Source organism: Amblyomma mixtum, chromosome 5 (assembly GCF_055824585.1).
Source record: "Amblyomma mixtum isolate Tamu chromosome 5, ASM5582458v1, whole genome shotgun sequence".
In the NCBI taxonomy this organism is placed as follows: Eukaryota; Metazoa; Arthropoda; class Arachnida; order Ixodida; family Ixodidae; genus Amblyomma; species Amblyomma mixtum.
Window position 1 is genome coordinate 189828814 of NC_143016.1, and position 21671 is coordinate 189850484.

Sequence of the window (21671 nt, forward strand, 5' to 3'; positions counted from 1 at the left end):
CAAGCCGACAACTTTGTTAAATATGCATTAGTTTTAGCAACGCATCTCGTGTCTCTCCGTTTGTGTAGCAAATGTTGCATGCTCGATTCAAACAGTTGTCGCACTTGAACAATGGTGCGCTTGCATGAGATACTTGGCTTGTCCCAGCAGTGCCTTCGCAAAAGCAATCTTGGCGGCACCTCGAAGAACTTTGTCCCAGAATTATCGCACCCCCGTCGTCACACTACCGAGGAAAACGAACGCGCAGGTAACTTTCTTCGCATTGAATCGAAGCAGAAGATAGCGGCACAAAGAGGCGTTGCATAAGCGGGGTGACTGGAACTAGCTTATCGAGAAGTCGTGAACGAGGAAGCAGCAGAGTCTAGCAAGCCGTTCGGGAAAGCAATAAAGCTTGCCTGACTGAGGCTGAGGCAATCGTATGGAAAGCCGAGACGGTTTCGTTCTGGGCCGTTAACAAGAAAGGTGTAAGAGCAATATCAGAAGTCCCCCTGAGCTGAAACGCGCGGGACTTTACGCAAGTGAAAAACAGCAAACGAAAGAAATCAGCGACCTGAATTCATTTTGCGGTGTAATCTACCATAGTAAAAAAAATGGCTGAGGCTTAACTTGGTTAAGCCTGGAGAATGCGAAGCATCATCGTGTCGCGTAATTTGGAGGCGCACAACCACAACGACGGCGCGAGGTGGGCCCCCGTTTCTCCACTGTCGTGACGTCATCGTGTCACGTGGTGTGACGTCATGTATCACGTGATTTGGAGGCGCACAACCACAGCGACGGCGCGAGGTGGGCCCCCGTTTCTCCACTGACGTGACGTCATCGTGTCACGTGGTGTGACGTCATGTATCACGTGATTTGGAGGCGCATAACCATGGTGAAGGGCTGAAGTGGTAGCTAAAGTAGTATGCTTCGCATAAAAGAAAAGAAAAGAAATGACGTCGATGTGACCAGGCGACTTTCTCCTTTCTTTAGAAACCACACAGAGATTCTACTGAAGAGTCGTTATGATGAAGCTGATTCATGCCTTCATTTCCTTTTCCTTTTGTTCTACTGTAACCTCTCATCACCGTGAATAACAACTTCGGGAGATGAGAGCTTTGTCAAGCCGCGTGTACGACGTTCCTTATCTTTCTCCTGAGCTGCTGTACGTGACTGGAATAAAAACTCGCTCACTGACTGACATATTCGGAGCTATTTGTGGAACTCGCTGTTCAACAACCCACGACATTTATTCGTAATTAAAAACGCTGCGCCTTCGCAACAGATTCTCGTGCGCGTTTCTGTCTTTAACGTTTCGAGCGGGTGAAGTAGCGAAAGAACGCCACATTTCTCCATTGCAGGTTCATTTCTTTCTGTTAAAAATTCTGCGGTGCTTGTGCCTAGAAATCACCTCTCGGCGGATCGATGTCGACGCGGGAACCTTGAAGCGAATGGTCCTTACGAACGCAAAGCACCGTGACATGTCAGAGAAGCGAGGACACCCGTTTGCGCGATCAAACTCAAGTTGACATTTGTATCAGGACTGTAATCTAGGGAAGCTCCAGCCACATTATTTAGGCGCTGTGATGGACTAGCAAAGGGGTCCCTCGATCGTGGGTGGACAGTATCAATGCATAAAATAAAGAAAACAAATTCACCACAAAGATATTCTTTCTTTTTAGGCTGCGTTAAGGTACGACTGAAGCTGCCAAGATTCAGGTGCGCGTCCTAGCCTGTAGTCGGAGAACGAGAGGATGGAGGCCGAGGTGGGCGAAATTTGTCGCGTTCTCTCGTCAGTGAAATTCGGAAGGAGAAGAGCGGGTGAAGTGACCAACCGACCTCTAGGACACCAGGAACTGTGCTTTCACTGGTATAGTTATTAGAACTATTAGAACCACTTGGTATTTTTTTGGTGAAAGAATGGTTTATTGGTCACAAAAAGTACACAGAAGATCATAAAAGTACAGACGAGGGTCCCAAAGTCCAAGACTGTACCGGGACCCTCGATAAATCAATAATACAGGAGATGATTACAGCATAGTTAGCGGAAATTATGAAATAAAGAAAATATAAATCAATACTTCACCACAAAGACCGAGTAAAAATCATAATAACGCAGGTAATATACATAAATAGAGAATAACACATCAGCATTCCAACAAAAATACCTTCAGCTTATTTTTGAATGCAGGCAAGGAAATGGATGCTTTTAGAGTGGGTGGCAATGTATTCCAAGATGAAATTGCTTGCAAAGATGTCGTCGATTTACCATAATTGGTATGGACTTTGGGGAGCAGAAAATTGTTTCTTGCTGCAAATCTGGTAGGGTTGTGATTGATCAGCAGGATGGGGTCTACAAACTGAAAATGTAGGGTGCGGTGTAGTAACCTGAAGAGCATGATTGCAATGTGATACTGTAAAAGCTGGTGGACTGGTAAAATATTGTGCTTATGCAATAAAGAACGAGCATTAGTTGAGAAAGGGCTACGGGTAATAATGCGGATGGCCTGGTTTTGTAAGTGTTTCAGAGACGATAAATGACAATGATAGGTATTTCCCCATGCAATAATCCCATAAGTGATGTGACTGTGTATGAAGGCTTAATACAAAGAGAGGAGTAGGTTGCATGGGAAATATGGACGTTCCTTAATCAGCGCTCTGATGCCAAACATAGATCTTTTTTTTTTTTTTTTGATGAGCGATATGGACGGAAAATTTAAGAGCTGAATCAAGAATAACGCCAAGGAACGTGGTGTTTTCCAAGTAGTTTTCCTTGACCCCCCTAGAGGGCGACAATCAGTTTGTTTCATGGTTTTTCAAGCTCGTTGCAGTTGTCCATCTGCTGCCGCAAAAGGACGACCAATGAGAGCGCGACTGCGTGAAGCAAAGCACTCATTTATGGCGGAGCAAATCTGATCTTAAAATTTTTTCCGCCGCTAGATTCAAACTCGTAGTGTGTACACCAAAAAGGAGAGGTAGCACATAGTTCTGAAGTTAAGTGAGGTGTGTGCGTCGACGCCGACTGTAGGCTTCGATGCAAAAAGTGTACTTCGAAATCGGCAGGTGATGGCGACCCCTTTAGTACGCTTTTTTTTTTATCGGGAAGTATGTAACAGCTGTATCTTACCGGCACTCATCTACGGGGCAGAAGTGTGGAGGATAACGAAAAGGGTTCAACTTAGGGAGAATGCAGCGAGCTATGGAAAGAAAAATGAAGAGAACCGGAAGCGGGCGGAGTGGGTGAGGGAACAAACGCGCGTTAATGACATCCTAGTCGAAATCAAGAGGAAGAAATGGGCTTGGGCAGGGCATGTAATGCGAAGGCAAGGTAACCGCTCGTCCTTAAGGGTAACGGAGTGGATTCCAAGAGAAGGCAAACGTAGCAAGGAGTGATAGAAAATTAGGAGGGCAGATGAGATTAAGAACTAAGGTTGCGGGGATATGGTGGCTGCAGCTGGCACAGGACAGTGTTAGTTGGAAAGACACGGGAGAGGCCTTTGCCCTGCAGTCGGCGTAGTCAAGCTGCTGCTCTGCTGCTGCTGATGATGATGATGGTGATGAGCTTATAAAAGCTCCTTTTTTGGTGAGGGTCGTCTCTTTGTCGTTACAGTGCCGTAGCTATATCGGCTGTCCCTGTAGAAAACGACGCCTTGTGTGGACGCCCCTTTAAAAACGATCTACAGACTGTCTATAGACTTTTTATAGACTATATTGCCTTCCTATTTATATTTTATTTTGTTTATTAATAGTCTACAGACTTCCTCCGGACAAAAGTCTACCAAAAGTGTATGGCCATAATTCTTTACTTTGCATACTATGAACCGTCTACAGGGTTTGTATTGCCTATAAACTAGTATATAGTATTTCGCTAGAAAGGCTGTAGAGCTTACAGACAAAAGTCTATGGACAGTCTATAGACTCTCTAAAGAAATTTTTGTAAGGGGCCGGCGACAAAAATTTGTTACGAGCATGCTGGCAGGTGTTCGTGACACAAAGCGCTTTTGGCTGTTCGTAGTTACTGGTCTCGCCCGCGACAGCATACAGCAGAATTGCCAGGGGTCATTGTCGCTGTCAGGCCCTATATTTTGGAAAGTTCTCCTAGGGAACTGCGTTTAGAGTGTATTCTTATAATGAAACATTAAGGAAATACAGGCAGTTGACTTAGACAGATGCAAAGTGTCTGCACCAATGGTTTCGGCTATTGTACTAGCAGATCCTTAAACTTGGGCGTTTTTAAACGGCGGCATCTGAAAGCATCGTGTGGCAGAAATGCGTTCGAAGTTACCCAAAAACTGGCGGTTCACACCCTGAAAAGAAATTAATTCTTCCAGACGGTCATGTAATTACTACAAAGAAACAAAACTGGTGATTTTCTTGAGTGCATACGTGCAAGGCAGAGCTGTAAAATCTGCTTCGATGCGCAGAACTCTTTTTTTTTCTCGCTTAGTACGTGAAGCGCCTTGTTTACACTTCTTACATAAAGGTACGCTATAGCTGTCTGGCATAGCCCTAGTTGTCGCCGGCACTGAGTTGTTTGGCATACAATGCCTTTTAAATCGTTACACATGCATCGCTACTTTCACTGAAGAAAAATATGTATTGCTCAATAAATTATTTTAACGTGCGGCCAACTGTCAGCTAGAAACGTGTTTAGGCATTAGGTTAATATTGCGGCAAGCCAACAATGACACGGGTAGTTAATACGTCAGCGACTCATTATTCATTCGGTGTTCCAGGTTAGCTATTCGCGCTTAATTCGTATTAGAAAAAAAATTCTATTCGACACCACTAACCTCGATGAAGCAATAGTCGCCTTGACGCCTCAAGTGCAATCTTCAATGACGCGGACCTCGCCGAAGTACGTGAGGCCCTTGGTGACGAATGTTCCGATCTTTCACGCTATCCCGTACGAATTTCACGAGCGGAAGCCGGCGCAGCTGTAAGAAAGCTACAGTACGGGCTCCGGGGAGTCTGGCTTACGGCAGAAAGAACATCTAGAGGCGCACATGTAATGCCGCGCGTCAATTTTTCAAATTCGTCGCCGCAATACACAGATGATGAAAGGACTTGACAAGACAGGCGCTGGACTTGCAAAGCTCCATCCTAGCCTCGTGTCGAAGCGCAGGTGGTACTCTGTACCCGACGAAAAGGCTGTCTTGCTGTCTTACGAAACCCCCGTCGTTCCATTCGCCGGCAGACCCGTCGCTGCGGCCGATTGCGCAATACACGCGCGCGCCACTCTAGGCACGAGCGCAAATGCAGTGCAGGCGTCATTAAATCGCAATCAACCGGCGCTATTCGAGCAGGAGTCGCATTGCACCGAGCCGATGAGGTAACCCGGCAGGCCTGGCGGTATTGATCACTGCCATTGTCGATACCGTCTTGGCCAGCGGAACCGTGCAGTCTGCGACAGCCGAGACGGGCAGCGAACAGAACAAAGTGCATGCAGCTCGAGCCTCGGTTTTTGCAGCTTCTACGGAGACGGGCGCTTGGGTTAGTCCTCGCGCGCTCTGGCCGGAACGGTAGATGAACTGTTGCCAGGGGCACACAGGACACGCTACGTCATGGCACGCGGTTGCTGGGGGTCGCAGCAGCAGAACAGGGTACAAGTGACGATTCAGCTGCATGTAAGCCGCCGCTGTCAAGTTGGGCGCGAGGTCGGCTTCGCCCGCAGGCGACCATGGTACGAGGGGAAGCAGTGTTCCTTCCGCCCGGCGGGAAACCCGAGCACCTGGGTGTTCCTGCCAGCCAGCTTGCGCGAAACGGGAAGGGAACGGACTTACGCTGACGGCGCGACGGTCGGCAGCCAGAGTTTCCGCCCGCGGGCCATCAGCTGGGGCTCGCTCCACGCCGCTGGTGCGGGCTCCCGGCACGGACGAAGGCTCGGTGAAAGAAGCAACCCCCCAGCTTGGTTCCGCGCACGCGCGGCGATGCAGTCTCGCGACATCTCGCGGGACGGGAGCGCGGCGCGAATCGACGAGATGAGAACCCACTTTCCGTTCCCCTTTTTCATTCGCGAGGCCCCGTGCGCGGCAGACGGCTAGCAGACGACGCTCGATCGGTGCTCGGCGCGGGTCGAGTCTGTCGGGACGTGCGTGTTAGTTGCGCGCATTGGAAACAGTGCAGCAATGAAGCGTAACCTGCAAGAGTGGGGTGGCCCCTGTGAGGGTGTAAGATATGAAGGTCCAACTTACTAGTTGTAGACATATAGAGCAGTTTTTTTTTTGCGTAAATCATTTTTTCTTTGCTACCCGGACTTGAGAGACGAGTGTACATCGCGCTCCTCGTAGATGCAATTAGGGGCGTGAGACCGATGTTGCTAGGCAGATTCGGAGGGGGTCGACGAGTGCCGCGCAGTTCGCCGCTTCGGCTACAAAGTTAGTGTTCTAATGAATTCTGCGCCTCTATTGCCCCTCTGCAGGTAGGCATACGTGTTGTTCTGTTTCATCATATTTATAGCCATGATATGCCCGCGCCGAGCCTACCAGACACGTAAAAGCTATCGCGCTCGAGGAGAACGAATGCGGACACTACAAGCACGTGCCCTTGCGAGGGATGCTACAAACTTGAGCTCGAACGAAACAGAGAACGCCTGACAAAGGAAGACACCCTGCAACGTTTTAAAGGAGTCTCTGTTTGGTCACCTCTTGCGGGTATTGCGGATTCACCAGCGGATAAAGTTTATCTGTCGTACCAGGTCTTTAACACAAGTCTGCTTTCCTTCGAGTGCTTCGCTAGATAGAAAAAGAGCCGGTCTGTAGCAAGACTCCTGTTATTTCCTCGCTTATTATAAGCTGACTATTACGTGAGATGGTGTCCTTTGCATAAGCTTCCATTACCTGCATGTCATATGACCGGAGAGTAGTGAGGGCACCTCTCAGTACAGAAATCGTTTAGGCGGACGTGGTTACTACAATGCGTCTATTCTTTCAAGCTTATCTTTCGCATCTTTTGTTGTTGTTGGTACATACCTACTACGGAGGTCCGCCGCCGCGGTGGCTCAGCAGTTATGGTGCTCGGCTGCTGACCCAAAAGACGCGGGTTCGATCCCGGCCGCGGCGGCTAGAATTTCTTTGGAGGAGAAATTCTAGAGGCCCGTGTACTGTGCGATGTCAGTGCACGTTAAATAACCCCAGGTGGTCGAAATTTCCGAAGCCCTCCACTACGGCGTCTCTCATAGCCTTAGTCGCTTTGGGACGTTAAAACCCCATAAACCAAACCAAACCAAACCTACTACGGAGGAGTGGTCAAAGCACAGGCGGTGAATTACTGGAGACAGAATAGTTTTGAGGGGGAAAAGACAATAATAGGTTATTGCCAGCCAGATTGGATGGTGGAACTAAAAAGACCTGCTAACTTGGAGATCGAATACGGGACAATAGCTTCATGTGCAAGTTTCGATATAATGCATGTAGTGTTTCGAGTTCGCATTGACTGGGCTGCAAGATAAAAATAATAATAAAAACTCAGAATGGGAGTCGCTGCAAGGAAACAACTGTTGCTTCGTCCAAGCAAACAAGCGCCAGTCGAAAGAGCAATCGCGGTGGACAGAGGCAGACCGAACAGTTATAACGGAATTTGTAATCCTCAAAGAGGAGAAGCGGTGGCAGAACTGCAGGTAGGGATCTGTTTTCGTATGTTCGGCACAAAATGGATACAATTAGGAGACCGCCAGACGACATTTTGTGAAGGTAGAAGATTAGCAGTGGAACCTGGCAACGCAAACGCGTGAAAGAGCTCCTCCAGCCTGCGCAAGCGCCAGTTATTGCTACTCCAAGGATGCAGAAGGTACTGGTACTCAGGAGATGATGTAAGCGCATAGACAGCAAATTCCTAAAGTATTGTGTAGCTGCAAAACCTCACCGTTTGGTAGGAAAGCAATAATTGGACCGCAGGGAGTTGGCCTTTGGTAAGGAATAAGCACCCTCATTTAAGTGAGAGCCCTTGTGTCCCGGTACCCAAAACAACCTTGCTGAATTTTGATGCAGCGGGATCAGGAACTTAAATAGGCGTAATGCCCGGCACTCTGTTGATGCAGATAATGAAGAACAATGGACAGACAGTCCGTCACAACCACGAATCGGGAAACGGAATTTTCGAATTTACGTAAGGCTAAGATTACTGCTGATAATCCGGCCAGATAAGGTGGGGTGAAGTCGGGAAGACGTGGGGAAAAGGACCAATCAAATGAAGGGGAAAAAGTGGCCACACCTTCTTTTTCGCGACACTGCGACGTATCGGTAGTAGTAAGAATGTGAGATTCCCTCTCATAATAGGCGGTCCTGCAACAAACCGTGAAGGAGAGGAAAAAGCATTAGCTTTGCATTTCTTGAGAAAATAGCAAGTACAACCTGGTCAAGAGGGGAGTTGTTATACATTGGGAGAACGTCTGTAAATTGAATGTTTAAGGGATCACGGACAGCATGCACGGAGCAAATCTGCGTAGTATGCAGACGAGACCATACGGCACTAAAAAAGGTTGCAGGCTGACAAAAAAAAAAATATCATACTCGAGGTGCGAGGAGCTGAGTGCCACAATTTTAAAAATCTTTGAACCGTTGAGAGGCGGAACAGCTGATAGAGACTGGGTGCACGACAGCATTGGCGGCTTACTTTGGAAGCCCCAGTCAGATAGGCGCAACGCCTCATGCTTCAAGAGCGCAAGTGTATAGCTCTAGAGAAAAAAAACACAGCCGAACTCTAAAAGCGGGCGGACGTAAATTTTGTAAATCAACACTGGTGTGTGCCTTCTCATGCCTGACCTAGCGCTGCGAAGCCTACGCAGCATGCCAACGGCCCGAACTCATTTGCAGAAACTTGCTCAGTGTTGGCCCGCCAGTATAGAGTAGTGTCGTATAATACTCCGAGATACTTTATTGAGGAATTGTGCGCTTTCTTCAGCCCACGCACATATTTACAGGGTGAGTAACCGGCAAAACTAACATTGCGCATTTCTTCAGATTAAGGGGCAGATGAATGCCCCTTAACCAGCTGTCAAGAACATTGACGCAATTCTGTAAACTCTGACACAGAGTGTGTGTATCACTCGCAGAGGAAAAAAAAATGCGATGTCGTCGGTGTGCACATAATTTCTCACTTATGCATACATGCAAGATGTTTAGGAGTACAGAAAAAGAACTGACCTTTGCGATACGCCTCCTCTCTGTCGAAATCTCCTAGAGGAAACTCCGTCTTGGAAACAATAAAATTCTGTCTTCCAAGAAACCAGAGGTCCAGGCTACATAGGCTACAATAGTTTGGCAGATTAAGGTCTTGTAATATGTACAACAACGTCGAGTGCTCAGCATTATTGTGTGCTTTACTGAAATCCAGAGTGTCAAGAGCAGCAAACTGTTGACTGTTGCGAGCTAGCTTAATGCGGGTCTCGAGGTCAGTATGTGCACCTCAAATAGAGCTGCCTGGCCTGAAAAAAATTTTGACATGGACTCAATAGAACATTCTCAGAGATGAAAGACATCATACGGCTGTGCAAGACCCTTTCCACCAATTTCGCTAGTTTAGATGTTAATGAAATCGGGAGTATATAAAGCAAAACCCTTCATGTAAGAGTCGATCAGTCAGCATGAGGGCGCGTTGGATGGTGGGAGGATATACAGCGTTCAGTCGCACTAAGAGCCTGGGTAGAAAGGGTGAGTGAGTGAAGAAACTTTATTTCCGCCAGAAGAAAACCCGTGCCCCTCCGGGTCCGCACGCAGGCGTCCGGGGAGGGGCAGCGTCGCAGCTGGAAGACTAGCAACGGTATAGTCGCGCAGCTTCTGCTGCCAGGCGGGTAGCGTATCGTTGTATGCTAAGGTCGGCACTTCTGAGTATGGTCTCCCATTCCTCTGCATTATTGATTCTGCCATATCCTGGGGCACTGGGGCATCTCCATAGTATGTGTTCGAGTGTAGCGGTATGCCTGCAGAACTCGCACACCTCCGCATCCTCCCTCGTGTCACCTCCTGTCCAGCTCCTCCAGAGCGGGGATGCGAAGTTTCTAGCTTGGAGTCTTCTCCAGTCATAGGCCTCAGCCGAGCTAAGCGATCTATCCGGAGGAGGATAGATCCTTTTGTTCTTTTTCTGAATGTCTGTGATGCTATGGCTACCGTTTACAGCGCGCAGTTCTTCCGTTTGAGACCAGGTGGCACCACAGGCGATCTGAGAACGCGGCGCCATTACGGGCCTCGTAAGTCGCCGGCATGTGCGCAGAGACGCAGCAGTGGAAACACCACGGCTGGCTGCCTAGTTGCGTCTGCGTGTGTAGCGAGACCTCATTACTCTTAAGTTAAAGCGTGCCGCAATTAGTAACAGGAGCGCCCGATGACGAATCAGGAACGGAAAAGAAGGACAACTTAGGCTCGTACATACCGCTGCAGTAGACTGTGCAGTGCACAGCCGTGCGAGCGTACAACGCTTACCGTAAGTCTGTGTATCGCATGCCGTCTTGGTACTACTGTTGAACGTCGTTCCGAGAAGCGCTTTTTTCGGGGACCACATCCAGAATAAGCACTCTGCGTTACGGCTGCTGTGCTGCAGCTGGTTATCCCTTCCTCGCGGTCCATTCGAGAGAGTCACTAGGAGTGGCCTCGCGGGCTCACATTGAAGCTGATTGCGTAACATTCACGACACATCAAGCACTTTCATATCAGCATATCGCGCGTGGAACGCACCATGTGTGAACTTCGTGTAGCATGAACGCGCTGCCATGCGCGGGTTCTAACATTTATATTGAGGAATCCTTCCAAACGATATATATATATCACGGCGATGCGCTTCCACAAGCTAACACGAAGCCGCAAACGCAAATACAAACGCCGTCTCCCGACTATGCCACCGGAACTGAACGTCGGGCTCAGATTGAGATGAACGGCTTACTGGAACCACTTTCCGAAGGCAGGCAAAAGCCCTCGCTGTTGTCGTACGGTGAGGAATCGCCTGCAAGCAGCCCCGAGATCTACCTGGACTGTTTAGTGTCAGACGACACTATGTCATCACAACGCGATGATGCCTCCTGCAAATCAAGCTGCGCCGGTGAGAAGAACCTACCCGGGCTCATCGGGACGAGTTCGATGCCTTTCTCAAGGAATGCACTCCCGTCAAGGAAGTGGCGCAAAATGTGAAAGATATGCAGGGCGTTTCTCGTAACAGTGGTGGTGGTGAAAACTTTTAATTACTTAAATAGAGTTTGGGAGCCACAGAGTGGCCCCGCTACATGGTCGGCGTCCCTAGTCCGGGACACTGCACGACGAGGCCCCGTCTCTCGCCCGTTTCACCAGAGCCCTTTGGGACTCAAGCGAGGAGCAGTTGAGGAGGGCAGTCTCCCATGCCTCTCTGGAAGGGGTAGGGGAAGGGGGGAGGTGGGGATTTTGAGTACATGCCCACACCATGTGGAAGATATCACAGGTCTCCCCACAGTGCGGGCATCGCCCATCCGTGTTAGGATCCTAATGCTTTAAGATTGCAGGACAGAGTAGAGTACCTGTCTGCAGGCGCCTTAAAGTTCGCTCCTCCGTCTTACTCAGCCCCTTTGCAGGGGCCGGGAAAAGGTGGTGGATGTCGCTATAATGCGTTATAATTTCCCTGAATCGCAGCAGCGGCTGGTTAGTTTCCGAGCCAGAAGAGCTGGGATGCGGAGCTCGGTGAGTAAGCGCTTGGGCAGCCGCGTCCGCGGCCTCATTACTTCGTAAGCCCTGGTGGTAAGGAGTCCAAATGATTCTTTTGGGTGTTATATCAGTGGCAGTCGGTCTTAGAATGCAAGCAGCTAAGGGGGAGATCTCCCATGCCAAGTAATGATCACATGCTTTTCGGGAGTCCGTAATGATGATTCTCGAATTGGCGTGGGCGGCAGCAAGCGCTATCGCTACTTCCTCGGCTCGCATTGAATTCGGGGCTCGAAAAGAGAGTCCATCAACGTGCATTTCCTGGTGAACGACAGCGGTGCCTCCGTTCCCTTCCCTATCGGATGCCGTCGCAGGAGACACCGGCGTGGAGTCACGTAGCCCACACGCTTCGTCACCGGATTCCTCGTCCCTGTCCAGCGGCGAAAGCTTTTCTGACATTGCGCAACCTCGCTCACCCCTGACACAGGACCTGCAGGTGCTCGACAATGTCGCTCGCGAGCGATGTAATCCCCATCACTTTCGCCGGGGACACGACCACGCTCAAGGAGCACCTAGCCACCCTGATGGCAACCTGCAAAGCGAAACACGCGCTAGAGGACGCCGGTGGTGTTGGAACTGCGTGCTATATTTCCCCCCCGGTGGAAAGATGTTACGGACCTACGCTGACCAAGAGCGCGCTGCGCTATATGAATAAAGAAGAGGCGCGGGGCGAGCGCGAGGGGTGAGCGCGCGGAGCTAGCGCGAGACAGAGACCGAAAGAGAATCGCCGCGGCCGGTTGTGCCTGGATCGTTCCTGTGTGCCTTTCTCTGCGCGGGCCCGCCGTCCCGTAACATTATATATATATATATATATATATATATATATATATATATATATATATATATATATATATATATATATATTGTGATGCCGAGACAATAAAGATGAAGAAGACAAGAGAGAAGCGGGCGGAAGAAGACGAGGAAGTGGATTAAAGAAAGGCTAGGCAATCGAGCGGACGCTCAGCTCAGCGCGTCTCGGTGTCAGTCTTTACAATGGCGCAGTCGACCAACGTCGAGCCTGACCCGGACCTCCCCGACCCGCCGCTCATCCTTCGAAGCGGCCGGGCAGTCACACGGCCGTCACCACTGGGGTGTCGCGACAAGGCATCTGCAATAAGGTTAGGAGCCCCGGCCCGATGCCGCACATCATATGTTTGTTCTTGGAGCGTGGTAATCCAGCGAGCGAACTTGTGCTTGAGGTGCTGCTTCGTGAACATCCAGGCGATTGCGGAATTATCCGTTACGATGGTGAATTTACGTCCAAAAAGGTAGTGGCGAAACTTATCGTCGACACTCCAGACCACCGCCAAACATTCTAACTCGTTGGAGTGGTAATGGCTTTCGGCAACGGACACTTTGCGACAAGCGTATGCCACGACGTGCTGAGCACCCTGTGGGTCACGCTGGAGAAGAACCGCTCCCAGGCCGACCTGGCTGGCGTCAGTGTGCACTTCAGTGTGCCAATCTTCACGAAAGTGGCTGAGTACTGGGCACTGAGTCAGTTGATCTTTGAGCGTTTGAAAGGCTCGTTGCTGCCGTTCACCCCATATAAAGTTCGCGCCCTTCTTTAACAAATTTGTGAGGGGAGCAGCTGTGGTGGCAAAATTGGCTACAAATTTCCGTAAATAGGAAGCCATGCCAAGGAACGTCTGCAGCTGCTTCACACTGTCAGGCGTGGGGTAATTAGTGACGGCCGTTATTCGCTCTGGGAGCGGGTGAATGCCCTCCGCAGAAATTTTGTAGCCGAGGTAGGAGATCTCCGACAGGCCAAAGTTACATTTCTCGCGGTTTAGCCGGAAGCCAGCTTGGTATAACAGGACAAGAACATTATCCAGATTCCGGAGATGCTCATCCTCGCTGCCGCCGATGACCAAAATGTCATCGAGGTAGACGACACAGGCGTGGTCTTTGAGAGAACCGAGCACCATGTTCATAGCGCGCTGGAAAGTGCTTGGAGCCGTACGTAGCCCGAAAGGCATGCGATTGAACTCGTACAGTCCGGTAGGGGTGCGAAAAGCAGTCTTGTGTTTATCCTCTTCGGCTACGTTGATCTGCCAGTACCCGGAGCGCAGGCCGAGAGATGAAAAGTACTTCGCGTGTCGGACGGCGTCAATCGTGTCGTCGATACGGGGAAGCGGATAAGAGTCTGGGATCGTGTGCTTGTTGAGCTCTCTGTAGTCGACGCAAAACCTCAGAGCGCCGTTTTTCTTGCGTGCGAGTGTGATGCCGAGACAATAAAGATGAAGAAGACAAGAGAGAAGCGGGCGGAAGAAGACGAGGAAGTGGATTAAAGAAAGGTTAGGCAAACGAGCGGACGCTCAGCTCAGCGCGTCTCGGTGTCAGTCTTTACAATATATATATATATATATATATATATATATATATATATATATATATATATATATATATATAGCAAACAAGGAAGGGGAATGAGGGGCTCGTTGTAAATATGACAGAAGCCAACAGCCACAGAAACCAAGGGGCACAGAGGATTTTTTTTTAAAATCAATTTATTTATTTTGTGGTGTTGATCAATTTAGAATATGTCATCGCTTAAAGCTAATTGATTAGAAAAGCAGAAGAAAAAACAACCACATGCCGCCGGTGGGATCCGAACCCACGACCTCCGAATTACGCGTCCGGTGCTCTACCTCTGAGCTACGGCGACGGCTGTCAAACCTTCTGCTTTCGGGGGTATTTATGTTTACAAGTAACCTAACCTTGAGAGTGTTCATCAGCGCCACCCACGTTCAAAAGCGGCGGACGTAGAACGTCCTGAGTTACCGCAGGTGTGACGTAGAACGTCATCGAACGGAGAGGGTGGAAGCTGTGTGAGATCCCTCTTATGTTTCCTATGGCATCAAGGCTGCCAGAATCGAGGCCCTCGCTAAGCAATTAAGCAAACAAGGAAGGGGAATGAGGGGCTCGTTGTAAATATGACAGAAGCCAACAGCCACAGAAACCAAGGGGCACAGAGGATTTTTTTTAAAATCAATTTATTTATTTTGTGGTGTTGATCAATTTAGAATATGTCATCGCTTAAAGCTAATTGATTAGAAAAGCAGAAGAAAAAACAACCACATGCCGCCGGTGGGATCCGAACCCACGACCTCCGAATTACGCGTCCGGTGCTCTACCTCTGAGCTACGGCGACGGCTGTCAAACCTTCTGCTTTCGGGGGTATTTATGTTTACAAGTAACCTAACCTTGAGAGTGTTCATCAGCGCCACCCACGTTCAAAAGCGGCGGACGTAGAACGTCCTGAGTTACCGCAGGTGTGACGTAGAACGTCATCGAACGGAGAGGGTGGAAGCTGTGTGAGATCCCTCTTATGTTTCCTATGGCATCAAGGCTGCCAGAATCGAGGCCCTCGCTAAGCAATTAAGCAAACAAGGAAGGGGAATGAGGGGCTCGTTGTAAATATGACAGAAGCCAACAGCCACAGAAACCAAGGGGCACAGAGGATTTTTTTTAAAATCAATTTATTTATTTTGTGGTGTTGATCAATTTAGAATATGTCATCGCTTAAAGCTAATTGATTAGAAAAGCAGAAGAAAAAACAACCACATGCCGCCGGTGGGATCCGAACCCACGACCTCCGAATTACGCGTCCGGTGCTCTACCTCTGAGCTACGGCGACGGCTGTCAAACCTTCTGCTTTCGGGGGTATTTATGTTTACAAGTAACCTAACCTTGAGAGTGTTCATCAGCGCCACCCACGTTCAAAAGCGGCGGACGTAGAACGTCCTGAGTTACCGCAGGTGTGACGTAGAACGTCATCGAACGGAGAGGGTGGAAGCTGTGTGAGATCCCTCTTATGTTTCCTATGGCATCAAGGCTGCCAGAATCGAGGCCCTCGCTAAGCAATTAAGCAAACAAGGAAGGGGAATGAGGGGCTCGTTGTAAATATGACAGAAGCCAACAGCCACAGAAACCAAGGGGCACAGAGGATTTTTTTTAAAATCAATTTATTTATTTTGTGGTGTTGATCAATTTAGAATATGTCATCGCTTAAAGCTAATTGATTAGAAAAGCAGAAGAAAAAACAACCACATGCCGCCGGTGGGATCCGAACCCACGACCTCCGAATTACGCGTCCGGTGCTCTACCTCTGAGCTACGGCGACGGCTGTCAAACCTTCTGCTTTCGGGGGTATTTATGTTTACAAGTAACCTAACCTTGAGAGTGTTCATCAGCGCCACCCACGTTCAAAAGCGGCGGACGTAGAACGTCCTGAGTTACCGCAGGTGTGACGTAGAACGTCATCGAACGGAGAGGGTGGAAGCTGTGTGAGATCCCTCTTATGTTTCCTATGGCATCAAGGCTGCCAGAATCGAGGCCCTCGCTAAGCAATTAAGCAAACAAGGAAGGGGAATGAGGGGCTCGTTGTAAATATGACAGAAGCCAACAGCCACAGAAACCAAGGGGCACAGAGGATTTTTTTTAAAATCAATTTATTTATTTTGTGGTGTTGATCAATTTAGAATATGTCATCGCTTAAAGCTAATTGATTAGAAAAGCAGAAGAAAAAACAATCCCACCGGCGGCATGTGGTTGTTTTTTCTTCTGCTTTTCTAATCAATTAGCTTTAAGCGATGACATATTCTAAATTGATCAACACCACAAAATAAATAAATTGATTTTAAAAAAAATCCTCTGTGCCCCTTGGTTTCTGTGGCTGTTGGCTTCTGTCATATTTACAACGAGCCCCTCATTCCCCTTCCTTGTTTGCTTAATTGCTTAGCGAGGGCCTCGATTCTGGCAGCCTTGATGCCATAGGAAACATAAGAGGGATCTCACACAGCTTCCACCCTCTCCGTTCGATGACGTTCTACGTCACACCTGCGGTAACTCAGGACGTTCTACGTCCGCCGCTTTTGAACGTGGGTGGCGCTGATGAACACTCTCAAGGTTAGGTTACTTGTAAACATAAATACCCCCGAAAGCAGAAGGTTTGACAGCCGTCGCCGTAGCTCAGAGGTAGAGCACCGGACGCGTAATTCGGAGGTCGTGGGTTCGGATCCCACCGGCGGCATGTGGTTGTTTTTTCTTCTGCTTTTCTAATCAATTAGCTTTAAGCGATGACATATTCTAAATTGATCAACACCACAAAATAAATAAATTGATTTTAAAAATATCCTCTGTGCCCCTTGGTTTCTGTGGCTGTTGGCTTCTGTCATATATATATATATATATATATATATATATATATATATATATATATATATATATATTGTAAGCACAACATGCGACCTTCGTCTTCATCTGTACATATCCATCATCATCGCTCATCTTCTTCTTCGAAGGGTTGGTCGCCATACTTGCGGGGGCCATTAAAGCTCGCTCCATCCTGCGCTCTGTCTCCCGTCTCACAAGTGGTGGAGTGTGCTCTCGATCCCTGCGTCCTCTCCGCCGCCAGACTGCAGCTACGTTCCGGTCGCCACCTGCTCGTACCATCCGCACCGATGGATACCGTCAGCGACAACACCACTCGTACTCCTGATGGGCCCCCCGTTCTTCTTCCTCTCGATTCGAACCGTCTGGAGCCAGCAATGATGAGCCAACCCGGTCCTTCCCAATCTTCTGGACACCCCACTTGGACCATCACCACACTCCAGCGCGAGCCTCCTATTTTTGCTGGTCTTCGTGGGGACGATGTCGAGGACTGGCTCGACCAATATAACCAGGTCAGTGCCTATAATCGTTGGGACTCAGCGATGAAACTTGTAAACGTGTCGTTCTACCTCACTGCCATGGCCAAGACTTGGTTCGTCAACCACAAAGATGCCATGCCGGACTGGGCTCACTTCTCGGCACAAATACGACAAATCTTTGGCACATCTGGTGCAAGCTCCGCTGTCTACAAAAAAAAAGCGAGATACGCGCGTTCAGCTACCCGGTGAGTCCTACACATCCTACATTGAAGACGTGCTTGCCCTGTGTCGACGTGTCAACAGCGCCATGTCAGAGTACGATCGGGTACGTCATCTTCTGAAAGGGCTTGGGTCATTTGCCTTCAATACGCTTGCTGCACAGAATCCAACGTCCGTCCAAGACATCCGAACAACTTGCCATCGTCTTGACGACCTTCAGTCACTTCGATTAAAAGACACCTGGGACACCCCACTTTCACCCGACGTGGACTTGCGCTCCCTTATTCGCTCCATTATCCGGGAGGAACTGCACGGCTCCAGCTTACCGCCAGTCGATTCCCACCCGCCTCCAGCCCCGTCGTCCTCGCCTTTGCGTGATCTCATCAAAGACGAGCTCGCTTCTGTCACTCGTCCCTTGGCTGCGGAACCGCGTTTTGTGCCTACATATGCCCAGGTTGCTGCGACGCCTCCTGCTGCTGTTTACCCGTCGCATCCACAGCCCGTCCAGCAAACTCCGGTCTCTGTGTCCCCGAGCCCCGCTATGTGTCCTGTTTGGAGTCCGCCTGCAGGTCGGCCGGTGTGTCACTACTGCGGAATTCGCGGGCATGTTGCCCGTGTGTGCCGTCGGCGTCAGCGCGACAAGCGCGAGTGGTACCCAGACTTTCGCAACGGAGCTACGTACTCGTCACCTGCTTACCGTCCGACGTTTGCCTCCAGTCCTCCTCGTCGCCCATCTTACGGGGACTTCTCCCAAGACGCTCCGCACTCGTCGTACGCTTACCGCCCACCGTTTGCCGACCATACTAATTATCGTCCCTCCTATCCCTCTACCTCCCGGACCGCTCCTCGAACGACAGGTCGTCGCGCCGCCGCTCCCCATCGCCTTCTCGCCGCTCGTCGTCGCCTCTACGTCCACCATCCTCCCAGACAACTGGCCACACGGAAAACTAAATTGTGTAGTTTCCGGAGGTAAAACTGCACCGCACGCCGACCTCTCAATTCCTCCTGCACAGTCATCGAACATGTTAACCGTTGACATTGAAGGCACTGTAGTAGAAGCATTGATCGATACGGGCGCCGCCATTTCTGTAATTAGTTCTGATTTATGTTCTCGTCTTCGCAAGGTGCGCACCCCTTACAGTGGTCCTTCTCTCCGTGCTGCCAATGATGAATCAATGCGTCCTTCCGGATTGTGTACAGCACGAGTCACTATCGACGGCATCCTGCACTACATAGTATTTGCTGTGCTTCCCTCCTGTGCTTATCACCTCATCCTCGGCTGGGACTTCCTCCACTCTGCGCAAGCTGTAATTACCTGCTGTCCCCCTACTCTACAAGCTTCTGAATCCGACCTTTCCGCCGTTTCTGTCCTGCCTTCTCATCATCTGGTTACCACGGCTGATCATGTACTTTACCCCGGCTGCGAAGATGTCCTCTCTGTTGCTTCTGCCCACGTCAACGCTGGGGACGTTTTCGTCACACCAAGCCCCCGTCTTTTCTCAAGGGGCATCTTTCTCTCGTCGCGTCCCTGCTCCGCTTCACACATGGGTCTTCACTACTGACTGCCTTCAACACTACGCCGGAACCCATTCTTCTGCGTCAAGGCACAGCCATCGCTTCTGTGGATACCACTCAACCTGTAGCCGTTCTTTCCTGTGCCCCATCAAGCTTCGCTCTTTCGACCCCTGCTTCTGCCTCTGCATCTATTTCAGCTGCTATAAACCCCGGTCTCACCCCGACTCAAAAAGATGAATTGCTTGCCGTCTTGACCAAGCATGCCGCTTCCTTCGATACCCAGGCAACAACCTTGAGCCAAACCACCGCAGCTAAGCATCGCATCTACACAGATGGTTCGGGCATCATTCGCCGTCGCCCGTATCGTGTGTCTTCTAGTGAGCGCAAGGTTATTCAAGATAACGTAGCCGACATGCTCAAGCGCCACATCATACGCCCTTCTTCGAGTCCTTGGTCTTCGCCTGTTGTGCTGGTTCAAAAGAAGAATGGCTCAGTACGCTTTTGTGTTGACTATCGCGCCCTTAACAAGATCACTAGAAAAGATGTTTATCCGCTGCCTCGGATTGATGACGCCCTCGACTGTCTCCAAGGTGCACAATTTTTCTCTAGTCTCGTCCTAAGATCCGGATACTGGCAAATACCGATGCATGAGGCCGACAAGGAAAAAACTGCTTTCGCCACTCCCGACGGATTATACGAATTCAACGTTATGCCGTTCGGCCTATGCAATGCTCCGGCCACGTTCGAGCGCATGATCGACACCGTTCTCCGAGGCCTGAAGTGGAAAACGTGCCTATGCTACCTCGACGACATAGTCATTTTTTCTTCGACTTTTCCTGAACACCTTGTTCGTCTCGATAAAGTATTAAGCGCACTTTCTGAGGCCGGCCTTCAGTTAAACACCAAGAAATGTTGCTTTGCTTCCACTTCTATCAAGGTACTCGGTCACGTCGTTAGCCAGAAGGGTGTAAAGCCTGATCCCGACAAAGTGGCTGCAGTTTTGCATTTTCCCCGCCCATCGCGCGTCAAAGACCTGCGCAGTTTTCTGGGGCTAGCGTCATACTTCCGGCGCTTCATACGCAGCTTTGCCTCTATTGCGGCCCCTTTGCATAAGCTCCTCTGCGCTGACCAGCCGTTTGTTTGGTCTGAGACCTGTGAGGTCGCTTTTACTACCTTAAAGAAGGCTCTCACATCTGATCCGATACTGGCACATTTCGACGACAATGCTCCAACGATTTTACACACGGACGCCAGTGGACACGGCATTGGTGCAGTTCTGCTGCAGCGGCAGCACTCCCCGTGCGAGCAAGTCATCGCCTACGCCAGTCGTACACTGACTGCAGCGGAGCAGAACTACACGATAACTGAGCAAGAGTGCCTCGCTGTTGTCTGGGCCATTCAGAAATTTCGCCCTTATTTGTACGGCCGCCAGTTCACAGTTGTCACTGACCATCATGCCCTGTGCTGGTTGTCCTCGCAGAAAAACTTGTCCGGGCGCCTCGGCCGCTGGATTCTTCGTCTCCAGGAATATGACTTCACTGTCACCTATAAATCGGGCAAGAAACACCAGGACGCCGATGCGCTATCTCGTTGTCCCCTCGCCCAAACCCAACCTCCGCGCGTGTCCTCCGCATCCTCAAACTGTCAAACTACCCCTTCGACGGCTATCTCAACCTTGACCGCCGCACCCATTGACTTGATGCCAGCTCCCAGTCTTGGCGATCTCGCCTCAGCGCAGCGGGCCGACCCTTACTGCCGGACTCTTATCGACCGTCTGAGCGGTGCTACGCGGCCACCGAATGCCCGCCTACGTCACCAACTTAACTCTTTCAAGCTAGTCGACAACATCCTTCTTTGGCACAATTACAGCCCCTTCGGTGACTCATGGGTGCCTGTCGTACCCCGTTCTCTTCGCCGAGAAGTTTTGCAGGCCTTTCATGATGACCCCACGGCTGGCCACTTAGGCTTTCAGAAAACTTATGACCGCATCAAGCGCCGTTTCTTTTGGCCTGGCCTATCAACCGCTGTTGGAAAATATATTGCGTCTTGCATCTCTTGCCAACGTCGTAAACGGAGCACGTCTGCCCCTGCGGGCCTTCTACAGCCTCTCCCCGGTCCTTTCTCCCCTTTTGAAGTCGTTGGGATTGACCTCTATGGTCCCTTACCATTAACACCAACGGGCAACCGTTGGGTCGTCACTGCCATCGACCACTTAACTAGATACGCTGAAACGGCCCCTGTTCCTTCCAGCTCTGCTTCAGAGATCGCCCACTTCTTCCTGAACGCCATCCTTCTGCAACATGGAGCTCCTCGTGTCCTTATTAGTGACCGCGGCAAGTCCTTCCTCTCCAGCATCCTTGCCGAAGTTCTTCACGCCTCCAGAACCGTGCACAAAACCTCTTCAGCTTATCACCCTCAGACCAATGGGCTCACTGAGCGCTTTCATCGCACGCTGTCCGATATGCTAGCCACGTACATCCAGCCCGACCACACCAACTGGGACACCATGCTTCCCTTCGTTACCTTTGCATACAATAGTGCCGTGCAAAGAACCACCAACTTCTCCCCATTCTTCCTTGTGTATGGACGTCAACCTACCTTCACCCTCGAAGCGTCTTTCTTCTCCGCCCCCTCAACCTCTTCC

At 50.1% G+C, this 21671-nt stretch overlaps 1 protein-coding gene across 2 annotated transcripts in view; it reads right to left on the reverse strand.

The window, feature by feature from the left end:
• LOC149345200 (monocarboxylate transporter 12-B-like) overlaps window positions 1–5869 on the reverse strand; it is a 103968-nt gene extending 98099 nt beyond the window's left edge. Inside the window, exon 1 of one of the 2 annotated variants that reach the window (XM_089546504.1) lies at window positions 5760–5869. The gene's annotated coding sequence lies outside the window, so the exon portion shown is untranslated. The remainder of the gene's footprint in view (window positions 1–5759) is intronic. The other variant, XM_089546507.1, reaches the window with a different exon arrangement.
• Between the last annotated feature and the right edge of the window lie 15802 nt (window positions 5870–21671).